This window comes from Akebia trifoliata, unplaced genomic scaffold (genome assembly GCF_017979445.1).
Source record: "Akebia trifoliata isolate Shusen 1 unplaced genomic scaffold, ASM1797944v1 Contig00135_ERROPOS630964, whole genome shotgun sequence".
Lineage (NCBI taxonomy): Eukaryota > Viridiplantae > Streptophyta > Magnoliopsida > Ranunculales > Lardizabalaceae > Akebia > Akebia trifoliata.
The window spans coordinates 425,673-434,613 of NW_028236851.1; the positions used below are offsets into that span (position 1 = coordinate 425,673).

Consider the following 8,941-nt stretch of genomic DNA (forward strand, 5'->3'; position numbering starts at 1 on the left):
CTTCTCTCTCCCTCATCGTTTGGGGGGCCCGAGTTGGCCTGTAAATTGGCCCGTTGGCCGGGTTAGAGATGGGCCAATATTAGTTATATATTACATTTTTCAATGCTGGGCCCATCAACAATCATGAAGCCCATTAACTGGGATTTTGACTTTTGACTGGAGTTAGATAAACAATTGGCATCAGAGGGAAGAATCGATGTTCGAAATCGAAACCCTAATATTCTTTCTTTTTAAGACAAATTCTCGATGAAAATTGCTCTAAATTTGAAGGTGCGATCTCTAATCCCTTTAAATTCATCTCTCTCATTCAAAATCCTGACAAATTCGACGTGTTTTTTTCCACCATTTCTGCATTCTTTATATTTAATTTAATTTATTATATGGTTCTCTTTCAATTTCAAACCGAGCTTAATAACTCGTCGAGACATCTAAAACCCTAATTGTTTATATCTGATTTTATAGTTTATCATCTCTGGATTTAATTAATTACCGAATGTATACTTGTCATGAATCATGATAATTCGAAGAATCTTTAAAAGCATCCCTCCTAGAACCAAAATGATTTTGCTACTCAGTCACCCATCTATCTTTCCTGTTTTTTCTGAAAAATCCTTTAATTTGAGCAAAAACCCATCTTTCAATTTCATAAAAAGCCGATCTTTTTACAGTAGTAAGCCTTACTACATTGCAAAAGCCCCAATTTCCATGTCAAAACCGTCATCTAATTCTTCTTTCGCCGCTCGAATTTCTCGCTCTGCACGAACCGAAGCACAAGAAGTACTATTTGATTACCTACATTGCACTAGAAATTTGCATTTTATGGATGCAGAGCATATCAGCAAGAATTCTCCAACTTTCCTTGAAAATCTTATCTCTAAGGTCGACAATGAGCAAGAAATCACTCGGTCACTAACCCGATTTCTTCGCTACTACCCGATTAATGAGTTTGAACCCTTTTTTGAGAGCTTGGGTTTGACACCATCCGAGCTTCTATACCTTCTTCCACGTGATCGGATGTTTCTCAGTGACGATGATGTTCTACTTGAGAACTTTCATGTTCTTTGCAATTACGGGATACCCCGTAGTAAGATTGGTAAGATGTACAAGGAAGGGATAGAAATGTTCAGATATGATTATGGGGTCTTGGACTCGAAACTTCGGGCTTATGAAGAATGGGTTTGAGTAAGCCCACAGTTGTTAAGTTGGTCATTTGTTGCCCAACGCTTTTGATTGGTGGTTTAAATAAGGAATTTGTTCTTGTTCTCGAAAAGTTGAAGGGTTTAGGTATTGAGTATGATTGGATTAGAAGGTATCTGTCGGATAAAAGCACATATAGTTGGAGTAGAATGCTTGAGATGATGAGTTTTCTTGAAGAAATGGGTTTTTAGTAAGAAGGATATGTGGAGTTTATTTAAGACACATCCTTTGTTCTTGTTTGAGGATTCTGGAAAGAAAATATATGTTCTGGTTGCATTGCTAATCAAAGTAGGTCTCAAGATGGAAGAAGTTTTGGTTTTGTTCCTAAAATATCCTCGAATCCTTGCTGGGAATTTTGCAAAAAATCTATGGCAGGCCATGCATTTCTTGTTTGAGATTGGGATGGAAAGGGAAGACATTGCAAAGATCATTTGTACTCATACACAAATTCTGGGTTCTTGTTCTTTGAAAAAACCTAGAACGGTTTTGTCGAAATTAAATATGGAACCAAATGAGTTGTGTGAAATAATAAAGGTAGACCCAAATAAGTTGATCAGTTTGGCTTCACGATCGAAGATTACTAGTGTCAAGAAAGTAGCCAGTGAGGAAGGAGGGCATCTTATGGAGAAAACCATGTTTTTGTTGAGTATAGGGTACACTGAGAACTCGGAGGAGATGGTGAAGGCTTTGAAGCAGTTTCGTGGCAGAGGAAATCAGCTGCAAGAGAGGTTTGATTGCTTGGTGAGCTCGGGATTGGACTACCATGTTGTCTCCAACATGATCAAAGCGGCCCCTCCAGTGCTGAACCAATCCAAGGAGGTTATAGAGATGAAGATCAATTATCTAGTGAACCATTTGGGTTTCCTTTACAATCCTTAGTAGCATTTCCAACATATTTTGTGTTATGATATAGAGAAAATCAAGCTTAGATTTTCAATGTATAAGTGGCTTAAGGAGAAAGGTGCAGCAAAATTGAAGTTGGCCTTGAGTACGATTCTTGCATGCTCAGATGCTAGATTTGTAAAATATTTTGTAAATGTCCATCCAGAAGGTCCGGATGTATGGAACAGATTAAAGAAATCTTCGTCTTCAATCTAATGGTAATGTTCTCTATATTTGACACGATATCTTGAGTGTGCGGTAAGCACATTTGTCTATCAAAATGTCAGCACTTGTTGATTTGGGTATGCGGCCGCACCATTTTTTTTCCTTAGCTGGACAATATTGATAATTTATTCACAATATCTGTGGCGATAAATTGCAGCTAGAAGGGTATTTTCAACTGATCTTACCATGTAAAGAAGCAGAGAAAGAAGCATCGAGGGAAGGACTAAAGCTTGAAAGATCCATCCAATTGATTGGAAGGCAAATCCATGTGATATTATGAATTTTTTCTCCAAGAAGTTGGCATGTGGAATCTATTTTGTTCAACTCTACAATGTTATCCACACCTTGGGATGATCAAATAGTGACTCATATGTTCACTCAATGGGCAATAAAGTACTGCAAGAGTGGTGCCTGGTTCAGACCCTCTGGTCATGGTTGATGGAAAACATTCACATGTAATTGTAAGTGGCTATAATTTTCTTTTGCTTTCTTGTTGTTTGTCTTGATGTATCTTACCACCCCCAAAAGAGTAAAAGTTCTATTCATTAGCTCTCAAATTAACAGCTAATTAAAGTCAAATGTTTTAAATTAGTAAACCTGGTTAGAATTATACACTCTTAAACAAGATTTCCATGAAAGATGGAACCAAATTCGAAGAACTCCATATACTTGTTGAAAATGGGAAATCCTTGAAACTCCATGCCTTGTGAATTAAAGAGCTTAGAAACCTCATGATACAGAAAAGGAAAGTTGGCTTCAGTTAATATGATCTTGATGGTCGAGATTCATAGTTGGTCTAAGCTCTTCTCAAAATGTAGAGGTTTTTTTACGAGGACTTTATTTTTTGGCTTGGAGTCTTTTTGTTGAAAATGGGAAATCCTTGAAACTCTCATGCCTTGTGAATTAAAGAGCTTAGAAACCTCATGATACAGAAAAGGAAAGTTGGCTTCAGTTAATATGATCTTGATGGTCGAGATTCATAGTTGGTCTAAGCTCTTCTCAAAATGTAGAGGTTTTTTTACGAGGACTTTATTTTTTGGCTTGGAGTCTTTTATTTATTGGGAGTCGGATGGCATTGTTAAGGCTATTCTTTTCATGGGAAGTTTTTCCTCTGCTTTTGTCAGTCCTTTGTACTTGCTCTTATATTAATAAATTTATACTTATTAAAGAAAAGGGTGTCGCCCCCAATAGGTGATAAATGAAGGGAAAGTTGATTGATATGGTTTGGATATGTGCAACAAAGACCAATAACAGCCCCGTTCAGAAGGATGTGCAAGTTGAAGGTTCTAAAAGAATAGAGGAAGATCTGAGGTAGTGAAAGCTGATTGAATGCACTTGAATTAACATTGAATGGAGATAAGGGTTTGATGATGATTACTGTAGATTTTTTTTTTTTTTTTTTTATAGTAACAATGTGAGTTAGCAACATGTATTTCTTTTAAGAAGTATTTATGCTTAAAATGACTGTTTTTATGCTGAAGAAATAAAAATTTCTTTGGAAAATTCATTCCCCATGCAGAAGCACTCTGAAATCATTGTGTAAATTAAATGAGAAGAGTAGGCCATTTACGTAATTAACTCATGTTCAAAAACACCTCACAATATTCAGAAGCCCTTCCTACTCTTATTTTTAGGTTGCCTTGGCCATTAAGAATTCCCACAGTTTTCATTTCCCCTTATTCATAACTGAAAATCCTATCAAAACCCTCCAAAGCCTCAGAAGATTGAGGCCGTGAACCACAATGGAACTTCAAGAATAACTTGATGAATAAAAGATTAGTGGTTGTAGGCTTTTCAATCTCTGATGGTTCCAATTTGAAACTGTGGTTTGGGACAATTTGATTCTGGGACATATGTGGTTCTGTGCTGTCTACTAGATGAGGGTTAGCCAAACTTCATTTTGTTCTAAATTGTAGTTGTATGTTATTTCGATGGGAATCTAAGATTTCAGCGGTTCTATTATTTTAAAATGGGACTGGGCCCATATTTTTTAGTTGGAGGGTCAATCCCAGTTGACCCTTCAAAAAAATCTGTTGTTCAAGATTTTAATATTTTTCCCAATAATTACACGGATTACCTTAATTTGGCAAGAAAGCCAATGCAGTTGTGTTGATTTCATCATCAATGAAACATGTGATTGTGAGTCGTTAATTTTCATATATGAGAATTGGCTGAATCTTAAGTGATTATAAGGTTAGATTGAACTTGTAGAAGATCTAGGTTCAGATACAGGATCTTTGCCTAATAATACTACAAAACTCATTTATATACTTGTTCATGATTCCATCTTTGCAGGTTTTCTTTACCTCTACATGGCAGTTGGGGCAACCTTATTTATTAGTGTTATTGTTTTGGATGTATAGTCTCACCAGCATTTTTATGTATTTTTTGCTGGCAAAAATCTTTTGCCAGACCAATTTCTTAGGATCGATGAGTATTCTGTGTTCGTGCCCATATCTTGTCTTGGCTGAACTAAGACTTGTAATGTTTATGTTCTTTGATCTTAACTGTAAAGGGTTCATAATTCCAATTTGTTAATCACACAGCTCTATGGATGTCTTCTCTTACGAACTTAATTTTCCAAAAAATCTCACTTAAACTCTTAACATGCAATGTCGACTTCGTTTTCATCATTAGCTTGTGAAAGCCCAGAAAACAGAGTAAATATGAAACCACCGACATAACAGGCAATTTGGAGGCGAAGATTTAATGCTGCTTCAAATTTCCCTTGTTTATGAAATATTTTACAAGTTGGCTGAACTTTTGCTGTTCTGCATGTCATGGCTTTTTATTAGCTCTTTACTTGAATATTTTGAACTGAGTATCGCATGATAGAAGCGACATTGAGTTTATCTTCTATTGTGGTTTCCAGAGACCACTTACCTACAGAGGAGAGTCCAATCTGCTGGAACACTTGTCCAAGTTTCAACCAAAAAGCAGATGACCTAAATCTGATGATAGATCATAGAACATGAGGATGTGTAGAATGTTTGCATATGATAGTATCCGAGCATAAATCACAAACAATATACTCTTCTTTAAATCGTGATAAAGGGACTTAATGAACCTGTTATCTTCCATATACATTTGCTTGTATTATTTACCTATTTTTTCTACTTTTCTTTTAGATCAAAACAAAGTGATGTATTAAATGGGTATGAATACATCATCATCATAATCATTGTCAAAGCCTATTGGAGCTGCTCCATTGGGATAATTAGTTGAGGTCCAACAAATGGTGGGTGCAAATCAACTTCACAGGCATTGAGTCAGATCCTTCTTCATTTTTTTCTTCTTAAATTGGTAAATGCAGAATATGTTAGGCATTGAGTCAGATCCTTCTTCATATTTTTTTTTCTTAAATTGGTAAATGCAGAATATGTAAATGCGGTCGAGAGACAAAGAAGATACAACAAAACAATATTCCAAAGCTAAAGAAGAGACCAGATCCCACCTACTTATGAAGTCCTCAAAGAAAACTCCCCTAAACTCCTTAACGAATCACACTGAAAAAAAAAAAAGAAAAAAAAGACCCATCACAGACATCATAACATATTGGAGAATGCCCTCCTAAAAAATCTGGCGATTTCTCTCTTTTAAAATTCCCTAACTTATAGCAAATGGAAGGAAGCGGTCTTCTTTGCTATAGATGAAATCCAAACCCAACGCCTCCCAAGATTCGACTAAGCTCTGCACAGACCTTGGAAAACAACAACTGATTCCGAACAGTGCCAAGAAATACCCCATACTTCGTGTGCAACCGAGCAATGTGAAGAAAGATAACCCACCGACTCCCCATCCCTTCAACACATGTAGCAAAAGTCTGGTATGCAGAATCCTTTCCGAATCAGCACATCCATTGTTTGAAGTATGGGAGACAGAGTTCTTGCAATCATTGTAATCACTGATATTTCCAAAGTAATCTATAGTACTAAAAAAATAGTAATGATTTAAAAGGATACATGAGGGCTTTGATTTGTAAGATATGGTTTTTACTTACATGTATTAGTTGACATGGGGGAATACTAGACTTCATAAACCTGTTTTTCCTACTTTAAACCAAGAAAGCCATCTTTCTTCTCAACCCAACTAATCCCAGCTTTCTTACTAATCCCTTTCCCTCATCACATTCCTCACATTCTCAACCCATTCCCACTCTCCATCTGCTGCATAAATATTCGATAAAGTCACAAAACCCCCCGGCCTCTTCAATTCCATCCCAAGAATTCTCTCTCGCCATATCCTTAGCCAAGTCGCTTCTTCCATGAATTCTACATCCATTAAAAAACGCTCCAACGATAGAATCATTAACTTCCATAGACATCTCCTTCACTAGTTCAAAAGCTTCTACGAGCCTTCCTGCACGGCTCAGAAGATCGACCATGCAAGCGTAATGCTCTTTACACAACTCAACCCCATAATTTTCCCTCATAGACACAAAAATCTCTAAACCTTTATTGACCAAACCGGCATGGCTGCACGCTGAAAGGCTGCACGCTGAAAGAACGTTAGTGAAAGTGACTTGGTTTGCATGCACCCTCCTTCTCGCATTCTCCCAAACAATCGGATCGAATCATCAACAATCCATGCTTCCCGTCCCGTAACACCCAATCATGGCATTCCATGTCGCGACGTTCCTTACTACGGTCTGATCAAAAACATTTCGGGCATCTTTCACACTCCCACATTTAGAGTACATGTCGATCAGTGCGGTGGCTACGAAGATATTGAAATCCAGTCCCATTCTATAGATAAGTCCATGAACTTGTTTCCCTCTATGTAAAGAGCCAATCGATCCAAATGCGGGAGTAGTCCAGCAATGGTTACTGGATTTGGTTTAAGTCCTGAAGCCATCATTGTTCCAAACAATGCCATAGCTTCAACATTTCGACGATTCTGGCGTAAAACCCGCAATAATTGCATTCCAAGTAACCAAATCAGGTTCAAATCCTACTCTTGTCATTCTCGAAAAGAGTTCTAAAGCTCCATTGCAATCTCCTCTCTGAGCATAACCCGCTATCATCGCGTTCCAAGTAAATTCATTAGGTTCCAAGCCTTCCAACTTCATTCATTTCCTCGAAAGCTTCAATGATTGATCGAATTTCCCTTGATGAGAATACCCACAAATCATCGATGTCCACGACGCAACATCCCTCACACCCATTTGATCAAATAATTTACGAGCAAAATCTAATCTTCCACATTTACAATACATATCTATAAGAGCGTTCCCTACGGAGACATCGGATTCGAAACCCAATTTGTTTATTATGCAGTGAAGTTCCTTTCCTTTCTTTATATCCATCAAACCCACACATGCTTTCAACACGAAAGAAAACGTGAATTTGTTGGGAGAAGTCCCGTATTCTTGCATTTGAGAGAAGTACTTAATGGAATTTTCACAATAACCTTGAAAAGCAAAAGCTGAAATCATCCAATTCCATGCAAAAACAGTTGGTTTTTGCATGGATTGGAAGAGTTTTATTGCTGATCTCAGATCTCCACTACCAGCATAAACTCCTACTAATTTTGAGTTTAGAGAGTCGATTTCCATTTCCATATCGATTCCAGTAACTAATAAGTGGGCATGGATTTGCTTGCCGGGTTGCAAAGCTTTCCCTTTCATGCAACCTTGCAGCAGTGTCAGTGTCCCCAAACAGTTATTTTTGGGTGACATAATTAGTTGGTTTCTCATTCTATGCTTGTGTTACAGCTATTTTGCATCACAGCCCCATTGTCAGCATGGGCGGCGCCAGTTTTGCCCATGTGGGAGCAGCCAAGAGTAGAAATCTTTTGTGGTGCAAGTAAGATTGTGAAAAATATAATTTGTGAGGGTAATAATGGCTGATTTTTTTTATCCGATCTCCTAAACTCTGTCGTATTAACTCACTAATCTTTATACTTTGAAAATTCTTACGAGAGGAGGGGGGTATTAAAGAGAAACTCAATAAGAAAAAGAAGATACACTCAATTTCTCTCCACCATGTTTGGATTGACAAGCGAGAATTTGGGACAACTTTGAAATTTTTTAAAATATCTTAAAAGAGATTAAGGGTAGAGTTGAATTATAAAAATCTTTTAAAAGGGTTTTTCTTCATTTCTCTCCTCTTCTCTCCAATTCTTTTCTTTTCTCTCCATACTTAACAACAAGAGAAATGAAGAGAAACTCATTATTTTCTCTTCTCTCTTCATTTCTTTCAATCCAAACACAACATAAATCCACCCCTGATTGTCACTTTCTTAGTAAATTCGTGCATTATAAAAGCAAGTAATATACAAACCTATAAAAGAATTAGGAATACATCTTATTAGTCTTAATATTACAGAGGACAAAATTCTAACAACTTGAAAAAAAAATTTCACAGTTGAATTTTAGTTTTAAATTTGAGAGTTCGATAGTGATCCATTTTCAACACTTTGGATTAAGCTAATATATATGGGAAATGTTCAACACCCTAAGCTTTACCCTACATTTTAACAAACGTGTTTTGTCCTACATGGGTTAGAAGTTTTGGAATGGGCTGATTTTTTTGTGAGGATGATCTCTATGATTAGAAGATCATCCTCACCAAAAATCAGCCCATTCCGAAATTTTTAGCCCCATGTTTACAAGTTGAAAAATCGTAGGCCGTCCATT

At 36.9% G+C, this 8,941-nt stretch overlaps 2 pseudogenes across 1 annotated transcript; one reads left to right on the plus strand and one right to left on the minus strand.

The window, feature by feature from the left end:
• The first annotated feature begins 218 nt into the window (after positions 1 to 218).
• On the plus strand, positions 219 to 2,754 carry LOC147381928 (transcription termination factor MTEF18, mitochondrial-like; annotated as a pseudogene). The gene is made up of 2 exons (XR_015174248.1): positions 219 to 2,297; positions 2,462 to 2,754. The product of XR_015174248.1 is annotated as a transcription termination factor MTEF18, mitochondrial-like (transcript).
• Positions 2,755 to 6,353: 3,599 nt separating this feature from the next.
• LOC147381929 (pentatricopeptide repeat-containing protein At5g59600-like) lies at positions 6,354 to 8,049 on the minus strand (annotated as a pseudogene).
• Positions 8,050 to 8,941: the final 892 nt, after the last annotated feature.